Raw genomic sequence first — 21,644 nt, forward strand, 5'->3', positions numbered from 1 at the left:
ACAGCTCAAAAAGAGTGCCATAGCTTTTTCAGAATGCCTCAACATTTATATTTTTACCTTTTGAGGATCTTCTACTCTAACACTGTGCACAATATTAATACTGCACACAATATTAGAGAATAGTAACACCGCAGGTATTCATTCCTATTTTATGGATGCAGAAAAGAAGTTGGAAAAAGAGGACTCTGATAGCTGGCCAGGTGAAAGCTAGCCAAGTTAAAAATCTGATCTAGGAACCAGATTTCTTTTAGCTCTGGAGCCATCGTGCTGCCTTAAATCAATGTCCATGTAGCCCACACTTTAGGAATGCTTTATGGACTCCACAAGAATTAATAGCATCAATTCAAAGAAATAAGCCAAACTTGGATTTGGAATTCATAAGAGTGAAGATGATTTCCCCCCTGTTTTCACACAAAACTAACTAAACAACATCTGATTAACTATTTGCTTTATTTTTTGGACTTCTAGTCCATCCTATCCCAGACACTATGAAAGAAGTAGAATGCTTTATAAACAAACTGAAGGACACTGAGAAACTGGAACGTGTCCAGAGGAGGGCAACCAAAATGGTCAAAGGTCTGGAAATGATGCCTTATGAGGAACGGCTAAGGGAGCTGGGCATGTTTAGCCTGGAGAAGAGGAGGTTAAGGGGTGATATGATAGCCATGTTCAAATATATAAAAGGATGACACATAGAGGAGGGAGAAAGGTTGTTTTCTGCTGCTCCAGAGAAGCGGACACGGAGCAATGGATCCAAACTGCAGGAAAGAAGATTCCACCTAAACATTAGGAAGAACTTCCTGACAGTAAGAGCTGTTCGACAGTGGAATTTGCTGCCAAGGAGTGTGGTGGAGTCTCCTTCTTTGGAGGTCTTTAAGCAGAGGCTTGACAACCATATGTCAGGAGTGCTCTGATGGTGTTTCCTGCTTGGCAGGGGGTTGGACTCAATGGCCCTTGTGGTCTCTTCCAACTCTATGATTCTATGATTCTATGAGTCAAACAGTGCAGTCTCCTCCCATGGTATATTGACCTGGAGTTAGGGTGGCCAAAATCACCAAAAGAGAATAATTGTTTCACCCAAAAAAGGGGAGGGGAGAAATGCGACACTGATTTGCATAAAATCTGCATATGCAAATTCTGAAATAACAACTATCAAGTAACAAGAAATACAGTGCATCACTCCATATTGGGGAGAACTTTGAGACTGTTTAAACTAGACTTGGACTGGGCAGCCCTTCAAATAGAAGACTGTGTTTTGAGGGCTGTTCAAAGAGAGAACTAACCACTGAAAAACAAGAGATATGTCTATTCTTGTTGGGGTATTGTATAACAATATATCATATAATGTAAACAGTTTTTAATAATAATACAGCTAGGAATTGAACCCGAGAACATGCACAAACTGCAAGCTCAAATGGCCAGAGGATGAACCTCGTCGCTTGGGCAATCCTTAAATCTTAGCCTGCTGGAAAGTTGGCATCATTGCTCTGCTCCACTTAAAATTTCCACTATGGCATATGGAGTGGGCTGCTATTGTCAGGAGGGTGGCTCTGGGCTAGAAGGACCATTGGCCGGACCCAGGAAGGCTGTTCTCCTGCTACAGCAGACAGAGAAGTATAATGTGCAGATGGCAGCTTGGCTTTTACTATTTCCTCATATGATTGCCTGGCACTGCTGCTGGAGATCAAGAGTCGTATCCTGCATCAATTAAAGTCACTGGAGGATGCCTGGTAAGTTTTAGGATTCAGCCTTAGTTTATTGGCAGCCATGAAATGTTGGATAGTGCTCCTCTACTCTGATACCCCCTAGGATAGAGATTTTGCTTCATTTACAATTATGAAAATTAACTTTATGGAAGGAAGTTTATTTCCAATGTGAACAATAATAGCTGTTTACTTTCTTAGACTTTTCTTTCAAAAAAAATTAGAATTAATTTTTTGCATGCCATTTTATGTCAGGCCAGCAATGTAAAGCACTTTAATATTTTCCTGAGCCTACAGCAAAGCAGTTATCAGTCTGTATCAGAAACAAAACAAGAGGCGACAATTTAATTAAGTGGCAACTGAAGAATTAAGAGATAATACTTATTAATGTGTGTCAAAAAGATCTCTTATGTGAGTGTGCTTCTCCTGGAAAACACAGTAAATAACATTTAGAGGAGATGCCTGGAAAGACAAATACAACTCCTGCATGTAAACACTGTTTTACCATTTATATGCTTAAAGAGAAAAGAATACAGTATAAATCATATTCCTAGTAATAGTTTTAGGGGGCATCTCTTGATATGCTATATAGATTCATAAAGGACCATCTGCTTCCTACAATACTATACTCTAAAGGGTATAGAACAAGAACCTCTGATTTCCTTTTGGCGCATAAGCTATTTTCAACTGAAATAAAAATAACACAAGGGAAACTAGCATTAGCTTTACCTATTGCACCCATGGCATATCATTACCATCTGCTTAATGTTTGAATGGGAGGCCAATAGAGCTGGAAAAAAGAAACCTAGGGAGCACCAGCAGAGCGGCTTTGCTCCTTTATGTTAACGCCTGAAATAGAATGGGAAAAGAGGGTGGAGAGGAGGATCTAAACCAACTCCTTCACGGGGCTTTTGTGAACTCTTCAGATGATGATAAGCAAGTGGCTAGTGCTCAGCACGGGTGGTTGTTCTATGGGCAGCCAGTATCTGTTCCCAGTGTCCACCAAGAACTCATGGTGTAGATGAGCCTAGAGGAGGGAAGACTCACTTCCTTATCTCCAAGACAATAGTGGTACTTCAGGTTACAAACACTTCGGGTTACAGACTCCGCTAACCCAGAAGTAGTGCCTCGAGTTAAGAACTTTGCCCCAGGATGAGAACAGAAATTGCGCAGTGGCGGCAGCGGGAGGCCCCATTAGCTAAAGTGGTACCTCAGGTTAAGAACGGTTTCAGGTTAAGCATGGACCTCTGGAACGAATTAAGTTCGTAACCAGAGGTACCACTGTACAGTGGTAAATTGGGTTGCATACGCTTCAGGTTACATATGCTTCAGGTTACAGATTCCGCTAACCCAGAAATATTACCTCAGGTTAAGAACTTTGCTTCAGGTTGAGAACAGAAATCGTGCTCCGGCGGCGCAGTGGTAGCAGGAGGTCCCATTAGCTAAAGTGGTACTTCAGGTTAAGAACAGTTTCAGGTTAAGAACAGACCTCCAGCATGAATTAAGTTCTTAACCTGAGGTACCACTGTATTGCAAAGTGATGGGGGGATCAGTTCTCCCTCAAAACAAATCAAATGCAAGTAAAACACAGACCAGGGCACCTGGCTAACTGTGGGAGCACAGAAATGTGCCCTTTTAGGGGTGGGCTTCAGGAGGTACGTAGAGGCTTCTTAGGGGTTGTATACAATCCACAGGCTAGCCATCCCTGCTTTACAGCATCCAAACGCTTTCCATGTCCAAGGGAGACCAGAAAGCAGATAAAAAGTATCTTAAAAGGGGGGGAAATTAAGTAGACTTGTACACTCTGTGAAATATCTAGAGCATTGAACTTGCTGTCTTGCTATTTTACTTCTACAATTGTATTATCCCCAAAGAGGTACCTACAACAGAGTTATGGGGCATTTGAGAAGAAATGAAAACCGAGGGCAGGTCGCACCTCATAATTCAGCTCCATATGTCCCCTGGATACATGTGTAATTACATTAGGAAAACATTTTGCCCCAAAGAAAACAATTAGGGAAGCAATTTACTGTTTGCATTAAAGAAGGATGGCTTAATTCTTCAGATAGACACCACAGTAAATGTAAACTGGAACATTTCAGTGAGTCCATACTGGAAGTGATACTGTATTTTTACGTTATGTGTGCAGAAGATGCTTTACGTCCTGAACGTAGCTTGGCAATCTACAGCCAATAAAGCACACTAATTAGATGAAGAATCATAAATGCTTGACAATAATTCTAATCAGCGTTTTAATAGGATGCCACGCTATGTGCTGCATATCTGCAAGAGGAACAAATAAACCCGGGAGACCTGGCCTGTGTGCATGTGTAGCAGCTGACCCACTTCCCCTCCTGCCAATTTTCAAACAGGCCTCTGCATATGCTGTTTTGGCAGCTGCATCAAGGGAAGAACTGGGCGCAGCACCTATAGGTAATCAAAATGCCCCACCCTGGTGGGATAAAGGAAGCCTCATGCAGGCTGCTTATGCTGTCTGATTTGGGTAGAACAGTTTTCGGTGCTTAAGTAACATTCACAACTTTTTGTTAATCAAGGAGATAAAGATGGAGCCAAATTAAAGGGGTTCTGTTCTTTTTCTCCAACAGAAATAATAAGTAATGAGGTGGAGATAGTTAAGGGGAGAGATGGAAGGATCTGTTAACCCCCCCAATTCCCTTATTTTTACAATCTTAAATTCTCCATCTTTCTACAACAGATTGCCATTTTAAAAAGGCAACTCCTCATGAAAAGTTATCAGCATACTGGTGTGAATTTCTCCTAACACACACAGAGTTTTGTACACACTATTGAGTATCATAACATTTTTTTTGCAAGGAATTTACCCTAATATAAAGCATTTTGGTGTGTTAGTATCACAATATTGCCATTTTTATGCACACTTTCCCCTTGCATATGCATTTTTGTACACATTGTTTGGCTGAATAATTGCATTGTGAAATTAGGAAAAGTGTGAATTTCAAAGAAAAGTTAGACTTCTGTTTGTATATGCTGTCCTTGCTTTAAAGGGAATATGTATCCAGAAGTGCAACAGTGTTTGTAACTACTCACACATACAAACAGTAGGTTCGTTTGCACATAAATGCATATTCAGAGATCTATCCAGCTATAAGTACGGTAACTTTCTTCCATGAAAAAATTTAAATTTGAAAGAATCAGCCAGAAGTTGTCCATGCCACCAGTGCTATAATATCAATGGACTGTGTGATAAATCAAAGTTGCCAAATTACTGTGCTATCCTTACTAAATTTGTCAGCAAAGTTCAGTTGCTGTACGATGTATCATGGGACCCAACCCGTGATAAAAAAAGGCCCATAGGACTAAATATAGCTAACACATTTTCCCTAAATAATCTTGATTACCAAATCTCTTAATGCCCAAATCTGTCATAGCCTGACCAGCATGAAATAGCACTTATGTTTAGTTTTATGTCAATATTGTTATGAATAGAAATTATTAAACAGGCATAAAGAAAGCAATATGCCATTAAAAAGGGAGCAAAGTGTACAGAAATTTCGCCATTTAGGTCACTTATCCAAGTGATAAATCTCCAAAACTGCCTCTTTTCATCATTACTGAATGGAAATATTTGGTACCGCTTCCCCTTCTCCCCCATCTAGAAGTGAGTATAAAAAGAGCCAGGAGCAATGGGCAATTGGACAGAAAAGCCCATCTGGGCATAAAGCAAGGATATCTGATATGAGTCCTTGCACCCCCTTCAAACATCACAGCAGCTAATGAGCCTGATTACCAGTGACCCCCTCCTGCCCAGACCCCTGCTCTCAGTCTTTTCCTTATGGATTTGATAGATGTGGTTCTCTCAGGAGATGTCTATGAGTCAATTTGTACAGTGGCCTTACAGCCCCATTACACAGATCGGATAAACGTACAGATCTGTCAGCCTGGCTCCGGTCCCGACACTCTCGCAAAGCACTGCCAAATGACTTACAAAACTGCTGTGTCCTTTCCCTCCTGCCGCACTTCACCCCCGCATGGTGCTCAAACTGGTTTTCTGTTTCCTGCTGCCAAATCGCTTTTGAAAGCCCCCCTAGGGGCCTGGAGGAGGAGCCATACACCACTCGTTTCCCAGCACCACGGCCTGTTATTGCTTCCCAGTGAAAAATAAGAGCTCGAGCCCTGTGTAAATTGTTAATATCGCTTTATTTTGCTCATAAAGAGGCATGGCCGATGCCCGACTGCTGTGCCTCGTGCATAATTCATGGCATTCCTTAATGTGCAGAGCTCTCCTCTGCAGTCCATTTCCCAACATAAAATTTAGCCATAAAAAGCAGGTTCCTTGTGAAACATGAATGTGGCACCTGAATTTTAAGGTGGCCATGGGCTGCTTTAATTTCTCGTAATGGAGGCTTGCGGAGTGTCAGAAAGCAGTTGGCCCAGGATGGAGAAGAAGGGCAGAGCAAAAGATGAGCCACATCTTGGCACTTTGAGGAATGCAGTGCTGCCTTTTCATTTATTAAGGTCTTCCCTGTCTCAAGGATTACTCCAAAGAAGATCCTGCCTTTACCAGCTAATGACCTGGATTGAAACCATTCATGCTTCATCTACCTGCAGGGCTCAGCTGTAATCAAACACCCCTCCCTTGCACCGCCATACACAGCCAAATCCAAACAAATGCCAGCATATACTTGGTTGGAAAAATAAGAATGACCCAGCTGTCATTATCTGCATTGCTGCGATTGCCCAGAAAAGTTGCTTGAGCTCCCAGTCAGTACCAGCTTCTGCAGCACAAAACCAGTGGTCTCTGCAACCACTCCAAACATGTTGGTGCCGTGGCTATTGTTGGCACAAACATATTGGGGTTGCAAATGTTTTTGTGATTCAATAGATCCTTTGTGCCCTTCTAATAAGCTGCCTTTCATTTAAGTCATATTGAACACAGATGGGTGGTGCGGGAATTACTTCTTTCACCATTTTGTATTACTGGAAATATTCCCGAAATGAGTCATTTCCCACTACTGATCCCCCTCTCAAATGTACAACATATATTTTATTCACAGGGATAATAACATTGACAACTAATTTTAAACATAAATTCAGGCCGCTTTTAAAATATTTTGCTAAATAAATATATACTCTCTAAGAGCAAAAGGGGGTAGGAAATGGGGGGGATGAGATATACGGTAGGGGAGAACATCAGAAGTGGGATAAATTAAAGCTGGAGCAGTTTAAAAGGTTGGAAGCTCTCCAATATTCTGCAAGAAAGTCAGATGCAACAAGGGCATTCCAATGTTATGTCCCAACAGGGGCTGAAAGGAAAAGAGAAACAGTCACAAAGAAAATAAAATCTGCATTTCGTTTATTATTATGTGGGCACTTAAACTGTCAATCCGAATTGGCTTTCTGCCTTCACAAATTAAAATGGCACAACTTTTTTTTTAAATATAACAAAAGTGCTCTCTTCTGTCTCCAGAGATCTATCAAACATTTGCACTCCTTTAAAGGTACAACAGATCAGAAGGTGAGAGGGTCGCTGAAGAAGACAAGTTAATTTAGGTGCACCCCCCTTCCCAGTAAGGCCCTGAAACATCCATTTCTAGATGAATATGAACAAAAACTGACTTACGACGTTTCTACAGGCAATTGTTCACTTTTGGGGGAGGGTCAGGGAGGATTCTAGGAATTATTTCTTAGGCCTCCTGGGATGCCCACCCAAGTGACAGGAATGCCTGAGGAGAAAAGGCCTAAAAGGTGAGGTGTATAGCTGAATGGGAGGGCAAGTTTTGCAGAGACAGTGTGGTGTAGTGGTTAGAGGGTCAGACTAGGATCCGGGAGACCAGGGTTCGAATCCCTCCATTCAGCCGTGAAGCTCACTAGGTGACCTTGGGCCAGTCACTGCCTTCTCTACCTCACAGGGTTGCTGTGGGGATTCGGTGAGGAGGGGCAGAACCATGTATGCCAACTTGAGCTCTATGGAGAAAAGATGGGATATGAATGCAATAAATAAGTAATAATAATAATAATAGTATTAGCCCCAGCTTCCTTTCCCAGCTAGCATGAATACACCCTTCTCTCTCACACACTGTCTCTTAATCTTCCTCCTTTCCAACCTTCAGGATCACCGCTTCGGTCTAGTGCCTCATATGCACACTAACCTCTTTTCCTTATTCCTATCCCAGCCCTACCTGGGGGTCAAACCTGCAGCCGTCTGCACGCCAAGCACTGAGCTCTGCCCCTTCCCTACAACTCCTACTGCACACAGCTCTGCCTTTTAGTGTTCATGGAAGAAAATGAAAAAAGCAAAAGTGACCTAATGAATTGTCAAATAATCACAAGACAATGGTTTGACCACTCACCAGAAGCATTTACAGCTCTTTCCCCATTTTGTTTCACAAGGGTTACAGCAGCCCAGCTGGCTCCTGAGTTTTAATGCAAGGATTAGATGAGCAAAGATTCCCGATGTTGCAATGCATTAAAGGGCAGAAGTTATTTTACACTAGTCCTTCATTATTGAAGTTTCTGTCATTGAATTTATAATTCAAAGACGATCCTGCTCTCATCTGCTTTAGTGAAGCTTGCAAAAGATTCTGTATCATTAATTTTAAAATTCACACAATGTATCTAATACTGTTAGCAGTGTGTGCCAATAAATGTCCTTAGACAACCTTGGGTTTCCTCCCCTCAAAACGGATTGCACAGATATCTTTCACAGCATACTGTAGCGCAAAATACTCCACTCATTAGGTAATTCCCCCCCCAATAGCACATACACGTGGTAGAAAGTCAAATCTCTTTTTTCCCCTATAGTGGTTCCTATGCTGGTATACTAGTAGTTTAGGGGAGTGGGTGGCTCAGTGGTTTAGACCTCTTGGGCTTGCTGATCAGAGGGTTGGCGGTTTGAATCAGTGTGATGGGGTGAGCTCCCATTGCTCTGTCCCAGCTTCTGCCAGCCTAGCAGTTTGAAAGCCGCCCACCAGTGCAAGTACCGATGTGGTGGGAAGGTAAACGGCATTTCCATGCACTCTGGCTTCTGTCACGGTCCTCTGTGCACCAGTAGCGATTTAGTCATGCTGGCCACATGACCTGGAAGCTGTCTGTGGATAAACGCCGGCTCCCTCGGCCTGAAAAGCGAGAAGAATGCCGCACCTCATAGTCACCTTTGGCTGGACTTAACAGTCCAGGGGTCCTTTACCTTACCTTTTACCTAGTTTAGGAGAGTTTGAACACTTCCCAAGGGTTATGTAAGAAAAATTATAGGACCTACCCACCTATCCCACACTATCTAGAAACAGCTCTGGAGACCAGAAGGGAAGTTTTTGCCTGAAAGTTCTACCAAACATGCACATTTCACTCCTCTTCAAAGCACAAAACAAAAAACCAAATGTGATGGGAGGCTACAGCAGGAATGGATGTGGCTAGCGTACATTTATCTGGGTAGGCATTGCATTATTGCCCTGTATCCTGGGGTTTTAATTCGCCACACTGAGATCATTGTTGTTTGTACTTAAAAGAAAAAACCTCACACAAAACTATTAAGAAAATTGCACAGAACATTCACCCCAGTCTGTGAATTACATGGGGGAAAACAAGCTTGCCTTGTACACAATCACCGTTTTGTTCCAGGTGAAATATAGACCAAGGCAGCAGGGAGGGACAAAGGGAGAACACAAGCTTAGCTGAGCCTGCACATGGCAATGACAATGTCAGATTGCCATCCCCACACAGCTCTGAAAGTTTTGAAATACTAACAGGAACATTTGCACCCATCCCTTCTACAATGTGGTGCAATGTGGACAATGCAAGAAGAGCTTTCTGTTGTGGCTATGCCAGTTTGAAGTATTTGCCAGGTTTAGACAAACTGCAGCCTGTTAACCACACGTGACTCCCAGTTAGTTTTTTTAAAAAAATAAAAATTAAGTGGAATTAAATAAACTTTTGTTTATTTAAACCTTTTTTTATTTAATCGGTGATGGGAAGGAAGACATGCCGAGAATAGGGAGAAGAAAACCATGTGTTGCTGGTATCTGACCTAGGAAATTGGGCAACATTGTGCAGATTGATAGAAACATACACAAGTTGAAAGGCACCTTGGAGGTCATGTAGACCAACCCACTTCTCAATGCAGGTTGGGCAGTGCAAGATGCAATTAAAGTGCCCCTGACAGATGGCTGACTGTACCTTCATTGAAGGATAGTCCATACTCCCAAAGCAGCAGGTACAGAAGACAGCACAATTCAATGGCCGGCTCAATCAAACTTCAACTCTACAATGATCAATGGTAAATCTACAGTGTAGAATAACCCAAAGCATGGTGTGTTCAACCAGATCCAAAAATCCCCACAAATTCCATATAAGCAGAATGTCCTCAACTTTGAGGAATTGCTGTGCACCAGTGGTGTAGCTTGGGGGAGAGGCAACTGGGTGCTTGCCCGAGGGGCAAAATTGTTAAGGGCACAAGTTAGGCAAGGGATGCTTCCCTGCCTCCAAACCTCAGCTACTGCTGGAGCTGCTTTCGGTTAAATACACTGAAGTTTCCAAATTCAGAAGGCTGTTCTTTGAGGAGCTCCTGCACATTCCAGCTGCAGAAGGCAGCCCAAGAGTGTTCCTGCTTCACATTTGATTGCATGATCTTGCTGGGAAACATTCCTACTCCCGAGCTGCAGGCTGGGCATTGTAGTTTTGGCACCTCACCTCCCAGCTGAAGAGGTGGGCAAGCTGAAAGGGCTCTTTCACAAAACCTGCTCGCCGAGGGAGATGGCGGCGAGACAGCTGTTCCCCCAGAAAGGTCTCTTTCCTGCAGGTGGGCTACGGCGCAGAAACAAACTGGGAGGCAGAGCTGGGCTGAGCCCCACCTGCGTGTTGGTTGTGACTCATGGCTCACATCTGCCTCCCTGCCGAGCGCAGGACGAGGAGGCTTCCTGGAGGCACAGCCCTGGCTCCCCTCTTCCCAGCAACGGAGGTAGCTCCATGCTGTCGGCAGCTGCTCTCTCGCACTTCTTAGCAAGAGGCAGAAGGAGGAGACCACCCAGGGTGCCTCCTGTGAGTGCCCTGAGGCCACTACCCACAGCCTGAGAGCCTCGGGTTTGGGGGGGTGCAATGCTGGCCACCCATGCTATAGCACTGCTGTGCACCAAAATCCTCAATTGTGTGCACAGTGCATTTCCTTAGTATTGAAGTCACTGAGGCAGCTACTGCTAGCACAAAGCTTACGTATGCACCAAAGATCACACATATGTCACAAAGCTGTTGGGTCAGAGATATTAAGCTGTTTGGGTTTTTTAAAGATGCTTTTTAAAAGCTATCCTGCTTCCTGATTCAGAAATGAATTCTCATTTGCTCAATTACATTTATGCAAACACTAATTTCCAGGAGCCAAGACACTATTTAGTGACAAGGAACTCTATAGTGAGAATGAAAAATGTCAGAGATGGCTGCCAAGAGGGACATGGCAATATATTGTATGCTAGCCATTTTATGCTTCCCACTTCTGTTGCTCCTCTCTCTCTCGCTCCCTCATTTTGAATAAGCTTTAAAGGTTATTTTGGTACGAAGTGCATACCTAGAGTTACTGTGCAATTAAAATCTGTTTTAGTGACAGTTAAAAAGTAGTGTTCTTTTTCCCCATTGCATCACATTCCATTGACATAGAAAGAAAAAAATCCTGCAGTTTGCAACTCTTGGAAGGCATATAAAGATAATGCCTCTGCCATTCTCAGAGGGTCAAATTAGCAGCAGAGTAAAGACTTTCCCCATAGTTAGAGCAACAACTCTCCTATATATGCAGAAGAAATACTGTTTTCAAGCACCTAAGGAGAAAAGGGTTATTTAGTCGGTCAAAACCAATTTGTAAGGAAAGATACAACAGAGGTTCACATACACTTCTGTTTGGGGGCTTCTAAAACTAGAGTTTAAAGTTTTCAATAGTCTTACATCTCATTACTTTATTCTAGTTTCCAGTTACAGGGTTTCACCATTTTACTCTAGTTTCTTGTTCTCTCCCCCTCCTGTGTATTCTGCAACAGAGCATAATTTGATGCGGCAAATGTGTTAACTGTATCATATGAGTTTCACGATAACCTGTGGCTAAGGTAACAGGGAAAACTGGCTGGATTATGGGAGAAATGGAACTTATTTTCACAATTTAGTTGTTAAAAGATTTTTTTAATTTCCTATTCTGAAGTAAGTAAAGCTTTATACGATTGCTCAACAAATCTGTTCAATATTAACAGATGTTCATATTTTATCACTCTGAAAGCATAGCTATATTACGGTTACTCAAAATACTTGCAAAATCTCTGCATCAGTCATAATAGGGCATTTTAGCTAATTGTTCCTGAATGTGTGTTGAGAAGGTCATCACTTCTCTTAAATTTTTTAGCAGAATTAAGTTTCCAGTAAAAAGTAAGGTAAAGGTCAAGGGGCCCCTGACCGTTAGGTCCAGTTGCAGACGACTCTGGGGTTGTGGTGCTCATCTCGCTTTATTGGCCGAGGGAGCCGGCGTACAGCTTCCGGGTCATGTGGCCAGCATGACTAAGCCGCTTCTGGCGAACCATAGAAGCACTGAAATTCCATTTACCTTCCCACTGGAGCGGTACCTATTTATCTACTTGCACTTCATGCTTTCGAACTGCTAGGTTGGCAGGAGCAGGGCCCAATCAACAGGAGCTCACCCCATTGCGGGGATTCGAACCGCTGACCTTCTGATCAGCAAGCCCTAGGCTCTGTGGTTTAGACCACAGTGTAAGAAGTGCTTGAGTCAATAAAGACAGAAAGGCAGTATCTGATTAAAGGTAAAGGTAAAGGGACCCCTGACCATTAGGTCCAGTCGTGAACGACTCTGGGGTCGCGGCGCTCATCTCGCTTTAAAGGCCGAGGGAGCCGGCGTACAGCTTCCGGGTCATGTGGCCAGCATGACTAAGCCGCTTCTGGCAAACCAGAGCAGCACATGGAAACGCCGTTTACCTTCCCGCCGGAGCGGTACCTATTTATCTACTTGCACTTTGACGTGCTTTCGAACTGCTAGGTTGGCAGGAGCAGGGACCGAGCAATGGGAGCTCACCCCGTCACTGGGATTCGAACCGCCGACCTTCTGATCGGCAAGCCCTAGGCTCTGTGGTTTAACCCACAGCGCCACCCGCGTCCCTTAGTATCAGATTATCTTAACATTATTATGATTCACTTACTGTGTTCCCTGGGCCGATGGAAGAGTGAAGCTATTGTTGATGACACCATGAAAGTTCAGTTTGCCCATAAGGAATTGTGATGTCCTTCCACTTTGAAAGGGATTATTCCCATGATGAAGGGGTAAGGTGGTGTCCAACTTAGTGCTTTATTGATCACTGTATTGACACACCCTGCTGATGACTGCCTGCTACTCTGGAGGCACATCTGTTTTGCTTTTAGCCATATGGATTTGGTAACTTTGATCTGTGACTTAAGTACAAATCAAAGTATACCAAATGGAAGAAACATCAAGCAGGAGAGCACCTGGCTCCCCACACATTAGCAGATCTCTAGCCCCAAAAGAAAGAGAGTAGAAAGCACAGCATATAGTCAACTGCTTATGGAAGATATTTCAGGCTGATGCTGTGCCAAAATCTATCTTTAACTTTCTCAAAAGTGTTCTTCCTCTGCAAAGGATGCCTTCATTTTTCTGCCTCATTTCCAGGGCACTTAAAAATGTCAACATTGCAGGGGAGGCGATCTTAATTTTTCATTGTGAGATGGCCAAGGGTGGGAGTGTGTGTGAGTGTGTGTGTGTGTGTGTGTGTGTGTGTGTTTCTTTTCAGTAAACATTTATCCCAGCATTCTGTAACCTCCCAGGCTGCCCACCTTTCCTGATCTGAAAAAGCCCTATGGAAGAAGCTAACTCGTTATGCCTTGTCTTCCCCTGGACTTCAGTTAAGGAGCAGGCACCTAGGAAGGCTGCAGAGTGCAGACTACCAGTGAGACCAACTGTAGAATGAAAGGACATTTTGGCCACCTCAAAAGTACGGCAAGATTGACAAGACCACATGCATGAGAATTTCACCAAAATTTTCTCTCCTCATTGATAAATTTTAATGTAATCCCCGCCCCCTCAATAAATTGACATAGAATGGCTGGGGCAAATGCAGGAGAAAATTTTGGCACAGCACTGCTTCATGCTGAACAGCACAAGGTTCCTCTCTATTTAGCTCCTTGGGCATTAGAAGAGTTCTGCAGCCCCAGAGGACACCCAGCAAAAGGTGATGCCTATGGAAACTGTCGCTCTGGGGACATACAAGTGTATGTGAACAGTAGTTTGTAGCCAGGAGGGGAAATGGTGTGAGCTTTCTTTAATCAATTACTAAACAATAGGAAAGGAACAATTATACTGCAGAGCAACAGGTTGCAGTAGAACTATTACTCGTAGTGAGTCTAAGGTATAAGAAACTGGGTATGTAGATAGTAGTTGACGATCTGATAGGATCTGGTAGTCAAAAAAGCAGGATGTAAATCTAATAAATAATGAATGTAAACATAATAAATAATAAAATAATTTCAATGTTATGACCTATCTAGAATGAGACCTATTTGAATTCCAAAATCAGCATCCACATTTCGTTTGGTTCCAGGGTGGGCTGGGGAAAGCAAGTTAGGAAGGATAATATGCCTTCAAAAGTATCAGGGATCAATCCTCTGTCAAAAAACAATTGCAGTTCAGCAAGGACACCAAAGCTTTAGAATCTCAAACTGGACATTCTAAACAAAACACTTCTCAATGTAATTTCAGCACATACATTTCTATGGCATTCCATCTACTTATACTTCCTTTCAAGACATGTAATTTGAAACCCACTTCACTGTATGAGTTTACTTTCAACTTCAATTATATTGCTCTGTAATTCTATCAAGTGTTATTCATACAACCCCCATTACAAAACAACCTATAAACTGCAAAATTGCTTTCCCTGGAGTGGGCTGGTTGCTTTCAGCAGTGCTACTTTAAGGTAAGTGACTTCTGAATTATTTCCACAGATTCTCATTGCCTGACAATTTGTACTATTTTCACAATTATGTGAGATGGGGACTGGCTATTATCCCTATTTTACAGATGGAGAACTGGACCTCTGACTAAAGGTCACACTATAGTTCTGTTGTACAACACAGCATTAAAACTGGAAGACCTATATCTTCAGCCATCATCATAAATACTTGAATGTCTTTTCTCAATTTATACATAGAAGTAAAGGAAGGCTTGTGTACATTCTATGCCAAATTAAGAAAAGAGCAAGTGAAATTTATATTCCAAACGTAAAAGTTTGCTTTCCTGAGATGAAGGAAAGGCAGTATGAAGGAAACCAGGGAACAAAGACTGCAGAGGATAAAGAGAAAGGAGTGTAGTAATATTTTCTGGGTGTATAAGGAAAGAGGTGGAATGAGAGAACCAGAGATTTGGAACAGAGACATCTATCTTCCTGCAGGGTAGGTTCAAGCATGGTCTTTTAGCCAGCAGCTCCAATGAATTGACTTCACCCCCAAAGGCGCACTCCTCCATTGTCTCCCAAGACAGATGGATGTCAACAACTGCGCATCAAGTTGCCAGTCAGCACTCTAGTGGCAGCGTTTTGCACTAGATGCAATTTCTGCATAGTCTTCAAGGGCAGCCTTAGATGGAGTGAACTGCATTAGCTGAGACGGGAGATAATCAGAGCAGGTGAAACTGTGGTCAGGCTGCCTTGTTCCGGGCTGTTCCTTGGCTGTAGCTGGCAAACTAGCTGTAGCTGGAAAAGGGCATTTCTTGCCACTGACGCCACTTGGACCTCAAATGATAAAGATGGGTGAAGGAGCAGTCCCAGCCAACAAACCTGGTTTCTTATTGACACATATGAAACAGAGCTGGTGTAGCAACTTTGCAACTTTTTCAAGTAACTAATCATGAACAAAACAGTGGCTACTTTTGAAATGAATAAGGCAATCTTGATAGAAATATTAAGATTGATCCCCTTGATTCACACACCATTGGTTTTGCCACTGGAGTTCATTTTCTAAGTCTAGTGCCAACTGAAATATCGATCGAAACATAATTTCATGACAGCCGTCTTGGATTCCAATACACTAGCAGCTTACACTACCTGCCAGATTGATAACATGACTTTTTAGATGCATGTAGACCACCTCTAAGTGAAGTACACATTTACTGCTCCTGGCGATGAATTAATTGATTTATGTATTCTGTGCAAACACATACCATATAATATTCAAGGCAGCTTCTGTATAATGTGAAATTTAAGAGACTATTCCAATCACTTTTTACCCTACTATTGGTTTAACCATGCCAGTTCTATTTGCAACTTCACATTCAACCATAATTTTGCATTTTGGTTGCTGACATTTATCTTTGTCATGTTGTATATTTCTGGGTAAATGGAACAATCTATAACCCTTCCTACAGTTGTTTTAAGACAAGTGTTGCTCCAGTCAATTTCCTCAGTTAAGTATCATCTTTCTACCTCCATTATGCATGCAAAGCCACTCTGCCTTTGCAAAGCTGCTCAGAGCCTTCTGCGTTATTTTAATTATTTTTGCTTTAGGGGAAAGAACATTGACTTGAAAATATGATAAGAACCCATTGCACACTTCATTTCAGCCATCTATGGAGCTATTAAGGACATTATGTTTCCATTTTCATAGGACAGAGCCCTATATTTTAAGCACAATGCAATAGCAGATTGTTAATCAAGGGTATATCAAAACTGGATTGCAGTTTTTATTAAAGAAGGATATCAAAACTATTGCAACCTGATTATGGTATCATGGTGTTTTGTTTTTAAAGGGTTGTTTCCTAATGTGCTGGAAGCTGCAAGTATAGGTTGTGATGGCCGCATTGCCTAGCCTACTGAATTAAGTAGCATGGTTCCACGTAACTTCACATAACTGCAATGCAACCATTTAATTCAAGGCACACTTTTAACATGGATGCAGAGCACGATCCAACAAGTATGCTCCAAAATATTCTCAATGTCACATTGATTGATGACCTAATGCTGTTCTCATTCTCTATACTACTAGCTAAACTTTAGTCCTATTGGGCTTAAATATTCAGTATGTCACAAAGGAGTAACAAGACACAGCATGAGAAAACCCACATGTCTGATTTTTTAATGGAGGTAAGAATTAATTCTATTATTCTATCCTATGCCTTTGAATCATCATCAGATGATATAAGTTACACACCAAATAATTAATTGCACACCAAATAATATGGGTATCTGGCTATAAAGACCAGCTGCAGCTGTGGGTGGGTGAGTGCCAGCCTGAGCTTCCCTTCTTAGCTGGCACTTTCCACCTGCTCTCTCTTGTCTCATGGAAACCTTATGTCTAAGTCGACTGCCTCTTCTTAGCTCAAGGCCCTGCATCCTTCCCTTCTGTTCCATTCATTCCTGCACCTCACTCAGGGCTTATCTGCACTCACCTTTCCTCCACTCTTTCCATGCAGACATCCAGGCTTTAACACTCCATGTCCAAGCTGGTATGTGTTTGTATTGTGTGTGTTTGTCCTGTGATCACCCGCTCTTTAAAGCTCAATCGGAGCAAACAGCAATCCGCGGAAAACACAGGAAAAGTGTGGGGCAGAAAGCAACAACGCATGCTCAGACAGGGAGCATGGAAAGAGTGGGACAGAAAGTAAATGTGGATAAACCCAGTCTGTTGTCCTCCTAGACAGTAGCAGTGCTGACTGCTGCCAGATTTGTAATGCCATTTTGCCTAAATAACTTGCAATAAGGTCGCGGTTTATGTCTATTTAGTCACAATGAAAATAGCATGCAACTGTTATTTGAAATTGCCTGAATTTGCATCAAAACCTTGTGAACAGTTTATTTCAACTCTAGAAACTTTTTAATGCGTCTCGAGACAGTGTCAAGGAAAAGACTCAGGCTTATAAATAAAATATTGCGCTACAAAACGTCTGCGGCAGAATGCTTGTCAAAACTCTCCTTCAGGTCATTGTATAATTATAATCCTTCATCATAAATGGCAGCCCTCAACTACTTTTACAAAGCGTTTGCTAGTCTAACCCCATTCTATCCTCTAGACTTTAGGAGGGATGGCCAACTGGAGACCCCAAGGCTAAATCTGGCACCTGAAGCAACTGCATCTGGCCTACAGTGGCTCTACTGAATTTCAATCAAGGTTAAATTAACAAAAGAAAAGTACAAGAGTTTCACTTATAAGAAAAAAGATATAACTAGGTTTGCATTTGTGTTTTCCAATGCTAGATATTGATTTGGTTAATTGCATATCCCATCTTCTATGGCAATAAAGTAGAGCTAATGAGTGGGATTCACCGAAGGAGCCCCATTGACAGAAGCCCTGCTCAAGCACTTCTGTTTGTGCCAGAGGGCTTGCTTTCCCCACTTTCCTCATCTACAGAAGGGGGTGGGGTTCGTTCCATAGGGCAAGCTGCAATGTTTGTGCAGATGGAACGTTTGTAATAGCATGACATTGAATGCCACCCATGAAACCATTCAAGTTCCCTCTGGAAAGACAGAGAGCACTGACAACTCGCTTCATGAGAGGATATCTCAGAAAGCCTTGACATTCTTTACTCACACATGAACATGAACACACACACACACACACACACACACTGATGACCTCGTGTCTCATAACATACCATCATGTACAATGTACTATCCATATTTTTTCGTATTTGTATACCACTTTCAAGGCAGGCCTCATAATAATATGTTTACAAATTGATGTTTACAAATTTATCTGGGCAGCCAATTTTCAGAAGGACAGTCTACAGGACATTACGATTTACAGTGTCAAAAGCCTTAGTCAGGTCAATAAACACCATATACAGGGGTTGGTTTTGTTCTCTGCATTTTTCTTGAAGCTGCCAAACAGTGAAAACGATGTCCACTGTCCCCCTAGAAGGCCAAAAACCATTTTGGGATTCAGGAAGGGTCACCTCGGATATTGTTACAAGACGGTTTGCTAAAATCCTTGCGAGAATTTTGCTGGCCGCAGCTAATAGAGAGATGCCTCAATAGTTTCCACAATCAGTTCTGTCACCTTTTTTAAAAGAGATTGACAATTTTGGCATCTCTAAAGTCTGCTGGGATATCTTCTCTTTCCCAGATTTTTTCAATGAGCTTGTGAAGTTGTTGTGTAAGTTCAATTCCGCCTACTTTGAAGATTTCGGCAGGTATCCCATCAGGTCCACTGGTTTTGTTGTTTTTCATTTGGTTAATAGCTGTACACAACTCTCCCAGATTTGGAGATGCTCATCTCTAACTTGTTTTTGCAGAATTTGTGAGAGGACCTCAGCAGCTACGGGGAAGTTGCAGTTAAGGAGATGTTGGTAATGTTCTTTCCAGCACAGTGCAATAGCTTCATTCAGCTCCTCCATGATAATATGACAGCAAGAATCGCAGATAACAATGGCTCTCAAAGGTGTAACATTGGAAAATGTCGATCACTTCTCTTACCTAGGCAGTTATCTTTCCACAAGGGCCAACATCCAGCATCACCTGAGCTCCACGAGTGCGGCTTTCTCCCAATTGAAGTACAGAGTGTTTGAGGACTGGGACATTCACAGGGAAACCAAAATGCTTGTTTACAAAGCTATTGTACTACCAACCTTACTATATGCTTGTGAAACATGGACCACTTATAAATGCCACCTCCAACTCCTCAAAAGACTCCATCAAAGGTGTTTCCGAAAATTTTACACATCACTTGGGAAGACAGGTGAACTAATAACAGTGTAGTGGAAGAAGCAAAGATCACCAGTGTTGAAGCAATGATTCTTCAACATCAACTTCGTTGGACTGGTCATGTTGTGTGGATGCCTGATGATCATCTTCCAAAGCAACTACTCTATTCCGAACTTAAAAACTGAAAGCATAATGCTGGTGGTCAACAAACGAGGTTTAAAGACTGCCTCAAGGCAAATCTAAAAAAATAGTATAAACACTGACAACTGGAAAACACTGGCCTGCAAGCGCTCCAGTTGGAGAACAGCCTTTACCAAAGGTGTCATGGGCTTTGAAGACACTCAAACTCAGGACGCAAGGGAGAAACGTGCTAGGAGGAAGGCATGCTTGGCAAATCCACACTGTGATCAACTCCCACCCAGAAACCAATGTCCCCACTGCGGAAGGACATGTGGATCCAGAATTGGCCTCCACAGTCACTTACGGACTCATTGTTAAAACCATGTTTATGGAAGACAATCTTACTTGGCTACGAGTGATCACCAAAGAAGAAGAAGACATAATAATATGCATCTTTTTTTAAAAAAGGAGAGCAGGTGTGAGCTACCTGTGTCTGAAGCCTCAGCCTTAACTTAGTAATGATAATTCATTCCTGAATAAAATAGTTGAGCCCAAACTTTATACACCACTTAATTGTAAATAGAACCTCTTAGCATGCAGCTCTTAACAGATTACTCCTGACGGTTTGGGGCCCTGAGCAGGAAGCAGGTTCCCCATCCTTGCTCTGGAGCAAGGAATAGCACCTCCATAAAGCAAACACCAAGAATGGCTCCAAGCATCATCCAGTAACCTTGTGTGTTTCATTTTTTGTATGTATCTTAAAACACGCTTTGTTGTGTTTTAAAATTCTGTAAGCTGTCCTGGGAATTTTACTGGATGGGTATAAATTCCACAAACATTTGTTGATGTTAGCACTGTTTCAGTGGGAAGTTCCTAGGCCTAGTAATGAAACGGAGCAAAATTACTGGCACCATCAGCATGTACTAATGAATCGTCATCCATGCTGAAACGTTGCAAAATTGCTATAATTATCTGTATGTTCTCACTCCTAATAGTTACAATTCTCAGAATGCTCCTTGTTTGTAAACTACAAAATGGAAAGACACACACACACACCCCCCACGAGGAGGCTATTCAAGAACACCTTGAGGACGTATATTTGTTATAGTTCATATAATTTCCTGGGAACCCCAGGCAAAAAGGCTCATCTTTTTTATTAAGCCATTTTCATTATAACAACATTGCAATCATCATCACCATCACTGCATGAGCAAAGCACACAAACCCAACCCTGTATATACTGTACTGTAGACCAAAAGCATGGCAAAAAGCAAAAGCAAAACCCAAAAGGCATCTTAAGAAAAAAATGAAACTGTTTGGGGGAGTAGTTCCAGGAGTGTTAGGAGACCTTCTCTCCCAACAAGGAGAGCAAATCTACAGATGTTTGCATCTCTCTCTCTCTCTCTCTCTCTCTCTCTCTCTCTCTCTCTGCCATCAGATAAATGTGAGAAGCTTGAGATTGTGTGTAGGTTATTATCCAACCAGTGCATTCAACTATAAGATCTATTGCCATGTGATGTTAAGTAATTTTCAAGACAATGAATTTTTCTAAGGGAGTCTATGTGAAGATACAGCATATAGTAAAAACTATGTATATACAGTACTGCATTTTATTAATTTGACAACCCTTCATTTTAATTATTTGGTATATCATAGAGAATCACTGAGACTGTGACTTATTCCTGCCAGGAAGACTTATGAAATCAGGTTTGAGCAAGACAGTAGCAGGTTATGAGCATAAGATGGCCTATCCAGTCCAGCTTCCTGTTCTCATCAAATGCCCATGGGGTGCCCCAAAGCAGGACACGGGTGCAATAGCCCTCTCGTGACTTGTGAATCTTAGCAACTGGTATTTAGAGGAAAGTTGTGATCTTGTCACTTCTGTGGACTGTGAGACATGTAAATGTGCAATAGCCCCACTGAAAGCAACTCTTACCTGTGGTTTTTCCACAGCTTCTACTGCTCATCTGAGTTTGGAAACTCTACTTCCTTTCAAAGAATGGGGCTCTGCAGGGACAGCCTTAAGAGAGGGTGAGCTGGGTGTGTGCCCTGGGTGCCAACCTGAAGTTTAGTGTTTAGTGTTTATGAGTGTACAGTGTACAGTCATACCTCAGGTTGAATGTGCTTTGGATTGAGCGCGTTCGAGTTGTGCTTCGCA

The 21,644-nt window shown here is 42.3% G+C and overlaps 1 protein-coding gene and 1 long non-coding RNA gene across 13 annotated transcripts in view; both read right to left on the reverse strand.

The window, feature by feature from the left end:
* Positions 1-21,644, reverse strand: part of TSPAN4 (tetraspanin 4) — a 502,529-nt gene that overhangs the window by 97,143 nt on the left and 383,742 nt on the right. Inside the window, exon 1 of one of the 12 annotated variants that reach the window (XM_053394697.1) lies at positions 12,863-12,906. The exons of the other annotated variants lie outside the window; for them this stretch is intronic. The gene's annotated coding sequence lies outside the window, so the exon portion shown is untranslated. Of the gene's footprint in view, positions 1-12,862; positions 12,907-21,644 lie in introns of those variants that run through there. 12 annotated transcript variants of the gene reach the window in all.
* Positions 6,710-8,350, reverse strand: LOC128416703 (uncharacterized). Its single transcript, XR_008331276.1, has 2 exons — positions 8,036-8,350; positions 6,710-6,988 (listed from the first exon to the last, which is right to left on the reverse strand). It is a non-coding gene; the product is annotated as an uncharacterized LOC128416703 (long non-coding RNA).

Source organism: Podarcis raffonei, chromosome 1 (genome assembly GCF_027172205.1).
Source record: "Podarcis raffonei isolate rPodRaf1 chromosome 1, rPodRaf1.pri, whole genome shotgun sequence".
Classification (NCBI taxonomy): domain Eukaryota; kingdom Metazoa; phylum Chordata; class Lepidosauria; order Squamata; family Lacertidae; genus Podarcis; species Podarcis raffonei.